Raw genomic sequence first — 15,936 nt, 5'->3', positions numbered from 1 at the left:
ACTTTGTTTCCCTCCTTTGTGTCACCTGTTCAGGTTCCCATCCCCCTGCCAAGCTAATTAAAACTCTTTCCAAAAGTATTAGCCATTACCCATGCAAGGATATTCATCCTGCTACAGCTGGTGTGCAACCCGTTCAGCTTCCACAGGTCTCAACTTCCCCAGAATCAGTCCCAATGCCTCCGGAATCTGAATCTCTCTCCCCTACACCACCTCTACGGCACACATTCATCTTTCCTGTTCTCATATTCCTGACCTCGCCAGCACGTGACCTAGTAATAATGCTGAGACTACTAACTTTGATTTCCCGCTTTTTATTTATTTTTTTCCTGGCTTCGTGTATTATTCTTTCAGAACCTCATCTATCTTTTAACCTATTTGGATGGCACCGATGTGGGCCACGACCTTTGGCTGTTCACCACCCTACCCCCTCCCCTCCCCTTCACAATGTTATACAGCCACTCAGCAACATCCTTCACCCCAGTACCATGGATAAAATATACCATCCTGATGTCACATAGGCAGCTGCAGTAACGTCTATCTGCTCCTCTTACAATCACACCGACTATCACTTCTACCTCATATTCCTTTTTCTACTCAACTACTTTGCAGCTGAGCCACTCGTGGTGCCATGGACTTGGCTGTTGCTGCATTTGTCTGAGAATCTCCCTCAGCAGGATCCAAAATGGAAAATCGGTTAGAGAGGGAGATGGCCCTACAAAACTCCTGCAGTAGATGCCTGGTGCTTTTACTCTGTCTGGCGATCACCCATTCCCTTTATGCCTGCACACCCACTATCTGCAATGCCACCACCTCACTGCACGAGCTATCCACAAGCACTTTATTCTTACGAATGCTCCAGTGACCCCAGCAGCAGCTGCAGTTGCTACACCTGGGTTTTGAGTAGCTGAATCGAAATTTCCCTGCACACATGGTCGCCCTGGACACTGGCAGAATCCCTGACTTCCCTCAAAACACAGAAGGAGCATTCCACATGCTTGACCTGCCCTGGCATGAGTTACCCTTAAGTAACTACCCTTATTTTTACTTCCTCTAGTTTGAACAATATTATTGACAGGGGATGAAAAAAAAACTTTCCAGGTCATATTTACAAAGGCTAACATTCTTCTTACTGAGGCAAAATAGGATCACTCTTCCCTCTTCATCAAAATCACCCTCTCACCAAATTCCAGCTTGAACACTTTAGTGTTGCCCAAAACAGCACTCCAGTGCAGACAAAGGCAACACTGTAGATGGCTTAGTTTTATGCCGTCTGAATCTATCTTCTAAAACCCTGTTTAATCCAGCTAACTGATTAAGTAGCTGCAAGGCAAGTAGAACTCGTAAAAGCCATTTTTAAAGTTGGACGGAAATACACCTTCCCCGACCTAAAGAGAAAATTTTAGCTGATTGCTAAATTAAGGAAAGGTTAGGCTTTGGACAGATGTTAACTTTTAAAAGATCCTCTCCCAACAAGCTCCAAATTGAGCTCTCTAATGCAGCCCAAGGCAGCACTCGAGCTCCTCTCAGCAATGTGATGAAATCTCTAATGACTTCACTTGGTGGTCGAATCCTAGGAAGCCCTCTTCGCATGTCATCTCCTGATGGATTCTAAGGCTATGGCTGTTCGGAAGGAGACTTTGTGGCCTATCAAGTCCATGTCTGCATCTCCTAACGCACACCACCAACTTCCAAATGCAGAATATATCACAGCTCCTCACTCAGCAGCGTTGATTGGAAATCAGAACACATGCCTGACACCCAGCAATTCTGCCTCGCTATCACACATTTACTGATGCCACCACCTTCATGCCCACCTTTCTCTGCCATCACGGAGCTCCTAATATTGAGAAATAGCAACAGTATCAACAAATTATGGTGCTACACATACACAAACATAATGCCCTCTCTCTTTTTTCACCAACGCCATCAGTCCCCCTCTGTGGGTCCTTTAGAGGCACTCGGAAGCATTGTAGATGGCTTGGGGCCGATAGTGAGTGAGTTCCTGCTCTTCGGCATCGCTGAGATTTTTTGAAGATCATGGTACATTCCCGTTTTATGCACACTCTCAAATTCAAAATCATCCTTATTTGTTTATGTGGCATGACATGTACGTTTGTGACAGTGAGAGCATAGATCTCTTTTATGTCACCACATTATCATTCTTCAATCTCAGCTTGCCTTTCTAACTTCTGGTCTTCATACATGGAGGAACTGTCAAATGCCCAGCACTGCAAAACTCAAGGAAAAGAAAAAAGCGACAAAGCAATAACACAGAACTAATGAAGAAGTCACGTGTGGCATGAGCAGGACAAGCAATGGATGGAATATCGTGTCCAGTGGATGGAATATAATGCTTTTATCATCATTTCAAGAATCTAAGTATTTGACTCAGTGGTATTTCAACCCATTCTTTAACATCTCCCTGATTTTACTCTTGTCCTTACATATATAAACGGGTTAATACAGGAACTCAAAAGCTGAAGCATAAATCCACCTTCCTCTGGAATGAAATTTGATTCTACGTAATTGGAACCCGAGAAATAGCTAACATTCTGAATTTGGACGCAAAGAATGTCATAATAACTAATATATATAACAGGATAAAACTTCCAGAGACACGGAAAAGTAAAACAATGGATTTTCGCATCTTCTCCATCTCTGGGTCTCTCTGATCATCGCCATTGCTATTGTCCTGGAGTCTCCTGCGGGCTCTACTTGCCGCTACAATGTGTCTCACAGTCAGAGCATTGAACAGTAAAATCAAAGTAAATGGGAGACAAGAAGTTAAAATGACAATAATCCAGTCAAACGCGACCGAAGCAGGTGACGTATAAAATATTGCTTTTATATTGCAGTACCAGGGTATATGGTTAATCAAAAAGGCAGATTCATAAGTAAAGTACGGGGGATATTTCTGACACAGTTCAGAATGTAGACAGCTTCTATAACCAGAGCCACTGTTTTCTCTGTGCAGTACTTGGTTTTCAACTTCTGGCAACAAATGGCAACAAATCGATCCAAGGTGAAAGCGACAGTTACCCAGACAGTCCAATCTCTGACTCCATAAATTAACGTAAAATGGAAACTGCAGGCCGGAGTGATAAACAGGAAGCTGAATGGGAAATAAGTACCTACAATCCGGTTCAATATCATAGCGGTGATAATGACCAGGAGATCTGTTACCGCCATGAAAACTAGGTAATAAGTGTTACATTTGGAGAGACAACCTCTTCCTCGGGAAAGAATCACAATCACTGCGAAATTAGCTGTGACAAAGAGATATAGCCAGTGAAAAAATGATTGACTCCAAGGCCGGCAGAGTAGAAAATGTTGGAGATACTCAGAGGTTGTTGAGCAACTGCAAAGGGAATAAAAGTCTTAGCATTTCAGGTCGATGGCCTTCCTTATCACTAGATAAAATGAAACCCTCCTTAAATGCAGCAAACCCTCAACACTGAATAGTGCTGGGAGGAAGAATATGGTGTTAGTCCTATGGTGGACAGTTAACTTGCTACTTTCTGACGCAGTTACAGGAAATACACTCAATTATCATTTCTCTCAATGCGTAAAGAAGAACGAAGACAAGAGCAGTTCAAGACATTGGCCAATCGAAGAAGCACTACGCTATCGACTGGGGAATTGAGCAGAAATGCAACACGTGACATTGAATGAAAAGAAATAAAAAATGCTTCACATGAGGGCAAAAAGCCAGGATAGAAATATGACTTAAATGAAAATAAACTAATTTGCATGGAAATTGAAAGGGAATTTAGACTCCTGATTGATAATGATCGAAAGCCAACCCATCGATGAGTCACAACAACCAGTAAAGCAACTCAACAAGCAAAGTTTCAGCTTCAGGTCAGTTAGCAGCGCCCTCACTTCTGAGCAGGATTTGTGGGTACCGGTGCTGCTGCAGGACTCGAGTGATGAAAAAGTGTTGCACAGCCCGGGGCGCCGTGTTTCAGGCAAGATTATGAACTGAGGACCCATCTAATAAAAAAAATCTGCACTGATCTGGTGGAAAGCTGCTTTCGTATTCCAGTGCAAGGGAAAAAGTATACGATGGGAAAATCCAATAGTTGTGTCGATAAAATAATGGTTCTCCATATAAAGTATATTCATTCCCCTACGGGAGCAGTGGTAGTAAGACAATTGAAGTAAAATTAAGCAGTAGTAAAACTGAAAATTCGCTGTCAGCAATGGTGTTACAAACACAACAGAATTGCATTTGCACCTTGAAATGGTAGCGGTAAATGGAAGAAATTATATAAAATGGTGCTGGTCACTTTCCAACAATGTGGATACACCATTCTAGTCGCAGGGCACTACAAAATTGGCGAAAATTCAACAGTAATTACGGATATTTATGTATTATTAACGTCAGGTCACCATCACCTTCTCAAGGGAAACTCAGGGAAGCAAGCATGGATTCCTGAAGGGGAGATCCTGTTTAACTAACTTGCTGGAATATTTTTCTAGGAGGTAACGTAGATGTATAATTCAGCCAAAGTTATTTATGTGGTGGAAATAGACTTGTCAAAGGTCAATTGATACAATACCGTGCAACAAACTTGTGAACAGTGTTATAGCCCATGGCATAAATGGGAAAGTAGCAACAAGGGCACAAAATTGGGTGACCGATGGTGATCGAGATTAGAGGTTCATCGTTTTATTTTGTGGGCTGGAGGAAGGCTTGCAGTGGCGTTCCCCAGGTGTCAGTGAGAATGTCTTAGCATTCCAAAAGGCATTGGAAATGTTGTTGGAATGGGAAGGCAGGTGACAGGTGCAGTTCAATGTGGATAAATGTGTGGTTATTACTTTTGATAGGACCAGCATGGACAGGCAATGTAAAACAAAAGGCATAAATTAAAGGGGTTGCAAGTGCTGAGGGACCTGGTTGTATGTGTACATAAGTCAGTTATTGTTGAATGACAGCATGAGATAGCGATTAATAAAACATATGGTGCCTTAGACTTTATGAGAAGGGGCATTGATTACACGAGCAATATGGTTGTGCTGATTTCTTCTAAGATACGAGCTCTACCTCAGCAGGTGTGTTACGTCCAGTTTTGGGCGCCCGCACTTTAGGAAGCTTGTGAAGGCATTGCAGAGGGTGAAAACATAATTGACGAAAATGGTACCACAGATGAGGAACTTCAGCTATTGAGATGATCGGAGAAGCTAGGGCTGTTTTCTTTAGAGAAAGGAAGGCTGAGAGGAGTGTTGAAAGAGCTGCTTAATCACGAGGGATCTCGGCGGAGTAAATAGGGAGGACTATTCCTACTCCTGAAATAATCGAGAATGGCATGGTACAGATTTAAAGTAATTGGAACAATTAGAAAAAGTAGAAAAGGTTTTTCTTTCACGGAGCAATGCCGAAAATCTGGAAAGCAGTGCCTGAGAATATCATGCAGGGAAGTTCAATAAAGGCAATCAGAATGGAAGTAGATTGAAAAGGAAGTACGTGCAGGGCTATAGGGAGAGGGTGGTAGAATGACAGTGAATTTTTCATTCAAACAGCTGATGCACACCGACTGGGTCGAATTGCGTCTTTCTGCGCTCTAACAATTATGTGAGCATGTGGAACCTAAACAGAAAATATATTACAAATGCAGGGAGGTCATGTTGGAATTGTATTGAAACTTGGTGAGGCCACAGCGGGAGTACTGTGTGCAGTTTTGGTCGCCACATTACAGGAAGGATGTGACTGCACTGGAGCGGGTGTAGAGGAGATTCGCCAGGATGTTGCCTGGGATGAAACATTTATATTACGAAGAGAGGTTGGATAGACTTGGGTTGTCTTCGTTGGAGCAGAGAAGACTGAGAGGCGACTTGATTGAGGTGTACAAGATTATGAGGGGCATGGACAGGGCGGATAGGGAACAGCTGTTCCCCTTAGTTGAAGGGTCAGTCACGAGGCGACATCAGTTCAAGGTGAGGGGCAGGATGTTTAAGGGGGATCTGAGGAAAACATTTTTTACCCAGAGGGTGGTGACGGTTTGGAATGTGCTGCCTGGGAGGGTGGCGGAAGCAGGCTGCCTCACATCCTTTAAGAAGTACCTGGAACTTATAGACTTTATGAGTAAAATTACTTGGCAAGTCATGAATTCAAGGCTATTGGCAAAATGCTGGTAAATGAGATTAGGTAGGTAAGTCAGATGTTTTTCACGTGTAGGTGCAGATTCTATGGGCCTAAGGGCCTCTTATGCACTGTGATTCTGTGATTCTGTCTGAAAATATCACAACATAGAGAAACTCATATTAATCGTGTTGCACGGACTCTCCAGGTCTTATTGATATGTATATTGCCTCAACTTCCGCTGAAGAACAAGGAATAACGTATTAATTTTCTAACATTTTTGCAATTAGTACAGAAAGAAACTCGTAATAGAGCATTCTTGAGGGGGGGAAACCAGATTCCAAATGCATTGCATTCGCTGGTGCTCATGGGAAGTATGAAGGAGATTGGGAACCACTGGTATGTATATATAAAAAAATAATATTACCAAAGTGCAAATGCACTTGCTATGGTGAAAACAGTATGTCCAATGTGGTCGATGTGAGGCATCATGTCTGTGGGTGAAGAGGGTTAGCATGCTTTGCGCTCTTGTAGAGTAGTTTTCTTTTCATTATTAACCATCATCGTTGGCTAGCAGCGATGTGCAAACGCGAGCCAGATGTGTAAGTCTCTCCCTGTCAGCAAACACCTTTTACATCGACAAGTCCTCAGCGTTGGCTCTTCATGACAATGACCAAGAGCTTGGACCGTGGCGTCTCCAGACTAAAGCTGCAGTGGAATTCGGAGTAGGTTTGGCCTCTTTACCTGCAATCATGAAATTTGCCAACTACAGTGAAATGGCTTCACTGCATTGTGGATACGTCGGGAGAATTGAAGGACCCCTTGCGAAACTTGACACAAAAAATATCAAAGAAATCGATTTGGGGCGCAAAGCTGGGCTGGTGTACAAACATAACATCTTCCCCACGGTTGCGCCCTGGAAAGCAGAAGCCACTTTCACTGCTGATCATTAACACAACACGTCCCTAATAGATAGAATTAGGTAATCCAGATAACTATGAACTAGTTTCCGAATATCAATCTAAGATGACAGTGTAAATATTAAAACATGATTCCATCATCAAATAGAACTCTTGCTGCTGGTGGGTAAATGAATACAGTTGGCTCCATTGGGCAGCAAATTAAAACATGTTACAAGATCATAAAGCTCCCATATTGCCATTGAATCAAATTAATTATCTAACATCCCCTATTTCTGACATCTGCTATCCTTACCCACTCCGGACGAAATCGAGTCTCACTCATTTCCCAGCTAGATTTGATGTTTATCCCTTCCCGTTTCCATGAAGTTTCCAGGTCCTCTCACACCGTGTTACCGTCTGCAGCCTCCGCATTTGACAATCTGATGAAGTTTCCAGGTCCTTGCACACAGCGTTACCGTCTCCAGCCTCCACATTTCACAATCTGCTGAGGTTTCCGCCACCTCCAGCATGTTGACATCACAAACGCATCGACCCCTGACCATTCAGAATCTCGAAGGGAGCATTCACTCCAAGGCCCCCTGCTCCATTATTTAACCACCCTCCACAGATCCTCCTCTTTCTGCATCACGTTCATAACGTGCAACACCTTCTCATTCACGTCCATTCTCTTCCATATGACTTCCACACATGCTTTCCATGTATATACAGCGATTTGCATGAACATATTCCAAACTATCACATTGTATTTGCTGGTCATTATGCTGTATCCTGTACACTCGAAGAAGCAAAAGCAGATTTTTATCTCTCTTGTATTTGCCTTTGGAACTGAGAACTATTTTCTCCTAACCGATGAGGTTAGAGGCGAACCATGCTAATCTTCCGTCTCTTATCGGAAACACACAGGCAACTGTACGCAAACTGTTGTAGGAGGCAGTGGGAGGAACAAATTTGACTGTGGTAGTGCTGCAGATCGTGTATAATTGGCGTGCCCTGAGGTCAGCTAAATGTTGAAGAAAGCAGATCAGACCGTGAAAATATATAAATGCAGTATAAATGCAGACCACATAATTGAGGCTTCCAGTTCTTAATAAAATTCTGCGTTTTAAGGAGCATGTGTCAGAAAAGCGACATCAGTCCTGGCGGGCACTTTGGCGAACATCTATTCAATGTGTGCATGTGAACCTGCACTTTCAACCAGCTGCAGTTATAATTCTGCATCCCACTCCAACTGATATCCCTCTGCCCTTGACTTTGTCTACTGTTCTGCTAGAAGTCAACGGAAACAAAGAAACAAGACTTCAATTTAGGTTTAAGAAGTGTCCATCCATAAGGATCAAAACTGAGTTTAACCATTTCAGATCATACGCTCCCTGCCATTTTTTTCTTGGATAACAGCCGTAGGCAATTACTCTAGCAACGCTGATTCCGCTTCTTCTTGTCCCATTTCTGTTTACTTACTTCTCCCATTGCTGTCCCATCTGCCTTTCACGAATCCGTTTTGTCATTTGACTCACCTGCCATCTCCCCTCTAGACACCTAAACAGACATACAGAGAAATTAAATCCATTATAGGAAAATATGTCAGAAGTGACAAAAGTGTGCTCATAGAGGGAGATTGTAAATAGGCTTACAATAAATAGGATAAAATTAGTGTGGAATACACAGTTGTAGTAGTGTCTTTAAAATGAATGCAACATATTTTGAAGGGGATCCAGAAGGGAATTGGATTACTACCTGAAAGCAGAAAACGTGCATGGATACGAGGGTAATTCAGAGGAGTGGGACTAGATGGAACGCTCTTTCAGAGAGCCAGTGCAGACTTCACGAGTTGGAAAGCCTCCTTTTGCACTGTAAAGTCACTGAGACACTTTATTAACTTCACAGTTGATTCAATACAAAAAGTGAGTTTGCAATGTCTGCTATTGGCCTTTCTTGTACAGAATGAAACTGCAATAGTCGAAGGATTATCAGTTGCACCAGACGCTCGTGAACATGGTTATGATTCAGTTAGGTTTAGGGTATCTTGTTTGTTTTGCATATATCAGTGACATCCCCAGACTTTTCACTGTGTGAATATTGTGGCATTATTGATATAGAAAAAGAAAAAGCAGTGGTCTGATACAAAATATAATGAGGTTTAAGTGAAAATACACCATGACACCATAGAGCATAATATCTTAGATGTAAGGGAAAATGGAGTTAAAATGCAGTAGAGCCAACTTGCAGAGCTAATACCTAAGTTTAAACTATAATGTATTGCCCTCTAAGAGGCAAGAAAGAGGAAGTAGTGCCTTGGTTGTAGTAAAGGGTACTTGAAGTGAAAACGCAATGGTATAAAGTACAACTTAAAGTATTAGACGTGTTGATGCAGGCGTTTTAAATAGAATATGATATTTTGAAGGGATGACACAAAGGTTAAAATGCAACAAAACTTATATGAAATGATGAGAAGGGCAGTGGTAGTAACACGAACCCATGTGAAAACCAATGGTAAATTCCTCCGGTCTGAAACAAAACCTAAAACAGTTACTTCCTGTTCCATGCTTCCTGAATCTTGAAGTAATGAGGATGCCACTCTGCAACTATCCCTTTGCTCCAGCAACTTTTAGATTTGCGATCCAGACGGTTTTATGATGCTATATCAAATGTCATTTGAGAGGTCATACTAACTGCACCAACTATAGATCGCCCAGAAAACCTCTTATTTACTTGTGGTTTAAAAACATTTCACATTTTCTTGCAACTATATATAAATATAGTTATCAGTATTTTATACTGCATTCTAAAGTAGCCGTTTTGGCTAGAGTGAACTATGTTGCCTTAATTAGCATAAGCATGAAGATGATTGCATTAATTTGTTTGTTCAAATGACTATAACTAACAGCTTTGATGTTGCAAGCTAATTGCTCCTCTGGCGGCAAGCATTAGATATAAATGGATGTGCCAAGAGGAAATCAGAGGGAAGAGGACACCAGCATATTGCTCTCGCAGAAAATGCATGCTCCAGGAAATGCACCAGTTTTTGCCATTTATTATTCCGTTCTTGCTGCTTTCGGTGTTCCAGGTAAACTTTTGCCTAAATTAAATAACTGGACAATTCAATCTTTAACTGTGCCATCCATGAGTTGCTGATTGCTTACCACAGAGTTCACGCTTTTTCTCTCAGCTACTTATTCCATCACTGCAGCACCATTACTCTCCACTACGTGCCTTCTATGGTCTCTTGTTGAAAGATTAATTGAACTCCGTCTCTATAATAAGGAACCTAGTTAGAATATAATTTTTCTGTGGATTATTGTGAGGAAATTGTGTTCTACAACATGCTGTAGCATGTCCAAGACGCATTATAATGCATTCACGTCTAAAAACAGCTCTGGAACTGCATAATTTAATTTACCCCTCACGCTTTTATCGATATTCCCCTTGCTTTGACGTTCTTCCAACTCAAGCTTCCCTTAAATGTGAACGGTACAGATAGTTGTAGATGAAAGAAATGCAATAAGAATTATTTAAAACATGGTATTAATGTTTCTGACAATGTAATGCAGTATGTGTACAAGGGGTTTAAAATAAGTTCGAAGCACTGCACCAGGTTGAAATGATTCTTTCCTTTCTGTTGTTGTTTCCATCTTGACAGAAGCTGCTTGGAACACGTTGAGCATTTTCCGCTAAGTTTGTTTGCACTCCTCAGATTTGTAGTTGAAAATATTGCATGGAGTGATATTATAATACCATTATAATCAATGATCTGCTCTGACGACCATGAATAGACCCTGATATCCTCGATTAACTTTAATTGCTTCAACAAATCTACTAATAAACGTCAGTTATTTTCCAGGCTGTATACGATCTGTCAGAGGTGAAATTCATTCTTCACATACTCAGTCACTTTGTTTCCCTGAAAAACATTGTTAAATTATGCTGCTGCATCAAAACGCAGCAAGTTTGAACTCCGCTCCAGATCCCGAATCTGTAATCAAGCTCTGTACTCCCGGTGCATTGCTGGAGAACTGCAAGACCGTCAGGCCGGCCGTCCTTCTGAGGAAAAGTTGAGTAGATGTCGTTCTGCTTCTTCGATTACAGGAAACTCGTGAGACTGTTAGAAGATCAGATGTTTCTGTCAATGAGCCATAAACAACAATCTACCGGCAAAGTCTTTCTGAATTAAATGCAAAGGAATCTCTAATCTCCCTCCCTACTGTAGCAGGATCTCGCTGGCGAGAACAGCTCCCATTGATGTACATTAGTGTACTGCAAAAAAACTGCCGATGCTCCTTGACTTCTTGCCACAGGAGTAGAGGCCGCATTCAACCAACATTATTGATGCAAGGCATTCTTTTCCTCAACCTTCAACCTTAATGATATTTACTAGAACCTTCTTATTAACCATATATTGCTTCACATCATTCACTTCATTCTACTTTTATTCATGTTCTTCTGCAGTTCTTAGCGTGATCATTTACTATGGTTTATTATAAATCAACGCGTTGTATTTTATTATAATTACTCCTTTGTTAACATTGCTATTTCGTCCATTAATGCCTTCATAAATTATGTTCTTTCTACTTCTCTAATATATAAAGTTTGCAAGAATCTATAAGAAAGAAATGCTACGTTTCCCTTATGTTTGGCATTCCAGTTTTATTTGAAACAGTCATTTGCTTTGTTGAATAAAGAGCAATGCATTGATAAAACAATCAGTTTCAGTGTTGACTAGTGTAAATATCATACCATCCTGCCGCCAGAGTGATATTGTAGCTATGATTCTGATTACGAACTCCGACCTTCTCTATGTCTTACAGCTAACCTAGTGACGATTGTGATCCTGTGCCGAGGAAGGTGCGGTCTGTCCAACTGTATCACTTACTACCTGGTGTCCATGGCAGTGACTGATCTCCTTGTCATTATCACTGCTGTGATATTAAGCCGGCTTCGCGCTATCTATTTCCCACTTAGTTTCCTCTCCATTACCCCTGCCTGCAGCCTAGTTATTGGCCTCAGCTGCACTTCCAGAGACAGTTCTGTCTGGTTAACTGTTGCGTTCACCTTCGATCGCTTCATGGCCATTTGCTCCAAGAAGCTGAAATTGAAATACTGCACTAAGAAAACAGCAGCTGTGGTTGGTGGAATGGTCGGTGTCCTGTTCTGCTTGAAAAACGCCCCTTTTTACTTCATATATGAACCAATGTATGTCATGAATACCGTACCGTGGTCCTGCAGAATTAGAGAAATCATTCATATTTCCGTCCCATGGAGGATGTTTGCCTGTCTGGACCGTATTCTAACTCCATGTTTCCCTTTCATCCTGATTTTTCTGCTCAATGTACTGACTGCCAGACATATTCTATCAGCCAGTCGAGCCCGGGGGAGACTCCGAGCCCAAAACAATGGACATAATCATAGCGACCCAGAGATGGAGAGCCGCAGAAAGTCCATCATTTTACTCTTCACCATTTCTGGTAGTTTCCTTCTGCTTTGGTTGACATATGTTGTAAATTTCCTATTTGTACAAATTACAGTCAATAACTATTCAATAAGTTCTAATTCCAATGACCCGAAATTTATTCTGCAGGAAAGCGGGTACATGCTTCAACTCTTGAGTTCCTGCACCAATACATTTATTTATGCAGGGACCCAGAGTAAATTCAGGGGAGAGTTGAAGGACGCAGTTAAATATGCTATAAATCTAATTAAGAAATGGCGTAAACAGTGAATATAGCTGTATGAATTATTACAGTAATTTTGCCTCTGTTTCTAATTACAATAAAGAAGAACATAAAGTTTAGTCAGCATTCGGCCGATGTGTACACTGCCAGCTCAATTCTATTTTCCGTTTTAATGTTCATGAATTTATTTGTGCCTGACCAGCCTGTATTGTGATCTTTTGGTATGCTACTGGGATCACTACAAAGATTTCCAATGCCACGGTAGGGAGTTGTGAATTTGAATACAATTAAATTCTGCTTATATTTGAGCTGCCATCGAACATATCCCTGAAGACTCACCGCGGTTCTGCATGAACCCGCCTAATTTCTTCTTGCCATTCAGGTAATGGAACTTTCCAACTGTCCCGAGCCAAGTCTGCAGAGAAAGCCAATCCCGCACCTGATTCTGAATTCCCTCAGGGAAACTGGGTGGAGCCATTGGGCACATTTACGTTTTCGCTCCGGGCTATTTTTGGCGCTGCTGATTGGCAGGCCGGTCCAGAAAGTGTTTGAAGTTTTTTTTCGGTTTTCTTTGAGTGCACATTTGATATCTTCTCTCAAGATTAAACATTACGTTCACCCATTTTTGACCTAATGGTGACAAACTGCCTTCCCGATGAAAAATAGAGTAGTGCTTCCCATAGTTACATATTTGTTTTGATTTGATGCGTTCACTTTGGGATTGCAAGACTGAAATGGATGACGTTTTATAACCAATTGCTGGGCAAGTTATATAATCCATTTTCCTCATAGTATTGCTGGTCATATCTAGTTTTGACAAATCTTTCAGGACTCCAGGAACATTAATACAACTAATCACCACGTTTCGTCGTAGTCTTTATTCCGCTACCAATATTCTTTCTAGCTAGCCGCACCTTACTTTTTGTGTTTTACGCCAGTGATATACGGGCTAAATTGCTAGCCAATGGAATTCTCAAACATTGCTCAGTTCCTTTAACCGTTTCCTTTATATTTCTCATTCAAAGTGTTTCTCTCTCCGTCTGAAGCTCTCTCTCTCTCTCTCCCCCTCTCACTTTCTCCAATGCCCCTTATTTTCTTCTCCAATTCTGCAATTTCCAACTCTCTGTTCATTTCAAGTTGACGGAAACTTTATTCGCAGCTTCATTATTTATAAGCATCAACTTTTTCCAAATTGCTACAGATTGATTATAGTAATAGGCCATGACTTAATACCGTTGGAGGTGAAGCAGTTGAGTATGTGCAGTAATGAAATAAGTCAATACATAGGAAAAAAAGAGGAACATACTCATGGATGTTCTAAATTTGGGAAGGGCAGGCCAAAACGTAATAAAAAGGTCTGGTAGAGCAGATAAAAAAGGGTGAGGCACTATGTTAGTGACAGAGGATCCTAAGTCAGACGAACAAGATGTCGTATCAGTTTGGGTAGCGATAATAGACAGCAAGGACCGAAACTTTTAGTGGGTTTTGTTTATAGGCAACCAAATGGTTTCAGGGCTCTGTGAAAATCAGAAAATAAGAGGGAGATTTAAATCAATTTATCGACTGGGTTATCCCAATGAGCACTATTGCTTTGGAAGATTCACTGTAGCGAGTACCAGGTGGTTTACGAGAGCAGGGTATTGAGCACGCAACCAAGGAACAGGTAATTTTAGGTGCAGCTTTGTCCAATGAGAGAGGAATAATTAATAACATTGTTGTAAAAGACCCCTTAGGAAAGAGTGCCCATTGTATGAAGATTGTTCATTATGTTTGACGACAACCATGTTCAATCTAAAACTAGAATATTATTCTAATCAAAGGAAACAATCATGGTACTGGGGACACATTTCCTGTGATGGATTAGGACAACACATTGGAAGGTAAATGACAGTAGGCTATGTCTAGTATTTAAATACCTAATACATACTTTACAAAGCAAAACAATCCAGAAAGGCACAAAAAACCTAAAACAAAATGTGAATCATCTGTGATTAACTGTCGAATTTAACAATTGTATGAGATGAAAGGAAGGACTTATACACCTGCCAGAAAATGCATCAAGCCAGAGGGTTGGGAGCATTTTAGAATTCGCCAAAGGAGGACCAATAAACTGGTCAAGGATGGCAGAATAGAATATGAATACAAACTAACGAGAAACATAAGAACGGACTAACAGTTTCTATAGGTCTGATAAGATTAAATGTTTCTCAAGGACTAATGCGGTTCCATTACAGGCAGAGTCAGGAAAATGTATCATGCAGCACATGGAAATGGTAGAGGAGATAAATAATTACATTGTCAATGTCATCACAGCTGAAATCACAAGAAATCCTTCAGGAATAATAGGGAAACAAAGGGCCAGTGAGAATCAGGAACTGAAGGAAGTAACTATTTGTGAAAGATGAACTAGTGGGGTAGAATGCCTACAAATCCCCGGGACCTAACGATCTACATCCCAGGGTGTTAAAAGAAGCAGCTATAGAGATGCATTGGTGGTGACCTTTTCACTTCTCTACATTCTCGAACTGTATTTGCAGATAAGATGTTTGCTTGTGTAACCCTACTATTGAAGAAAGGAAGGAGAGAGAAAAGGTGGGACTGCAGAACTGGAATCTATTAAAACAGAATGCGATATTCAAAGGTACTGCCTCGACCCCTCTTCAGGGAAGTCAGTTCCAAAGGCTTACAACCCTCTGAGAGAACATTCTCCTCATCTCCCTCTTAAAAGTGAGACCCATTAATTGTAATCTCTATGCTGTAAAACGGAGGGTGGGGGGTTAGCTGGGAGAGGGGGACGTCCTTCCAGCATTCAGCCTGTGAAGTCCCCTCAGCATCAAATGTGTTCCAATAAGAACTCCTCTCAATAATTTGTCTCCGATGGATACAGTCCCAAACTATCCAAACGTTCCTCATAAATTAACAACGCCCCACCATACGCACACACCCCAACCGGCCCTCAGCTAAGGTATAAATAACTTTACAAAACACCCCTGATATAGGGGGTCACATAATTGCATGGATTGAGGATTGGTTAATGGGATGAAAACAATATTAGGAATATATGTCTCATTCCCAGACTGGCAGGTTGTGACCTGTGGTGGAATGCAAGGGTCAGTACTTGGTCCCACCTGTTCACAATATATACCAATGATTTGGATGTGAGGACTAAATATATAATCTCAAGGTTTGCTGATGGTGCAAAATTAGTTGGGAATGCGAATTGTGAGAAGGTTGCAAAGAGGCTTGAAGCCTGTTTCAACTTGGG

General features: G+C 41.4%; 1 long non-coding RNA gene across 1 annotated transcript; it reads left to right on the top strand.

The window, feature by feature from the left end:
- The first annotated feature begins 9,932 nt into the window (after window positions 1-9,932).
- On the top strand, window positions 9,933-11,699 carry LOC121273887. The gene is made up of 2 exons (XR_005942114.1): window positions 9,933-10,069; window positions 10,643-11,699. It is a non-coding gene; the product is annotated as an uncharacterized LOC121273887 (long non-coding RNA).
- The last annotated feature ends 4,237 nt before the right edge of the window (window positions 11,700-15,936 follow it).

Source organism: Carcharodon carcharias, assembly GCF_017639515.1.
Source record: "Carcharodon carcharias isolate sCarCar2 chromosome 27 unlocalized genomic scaffold, sCarCar2.pri SUPER_27_unloc_2, whole genome shotgun sequence".
NCBI classification, from domain to species: domain Eukaryota; kingdom Metazoa; phylum Chordata; class Chondrichthyes; order Lamniformes; family Lamnidae; genus Carcharodon; species Carcharodon carcharias.
Note: the sequence above shows the minus strand (reverse complement) of the source record. Positions and strands in the feature narration are given on the sequence as shown.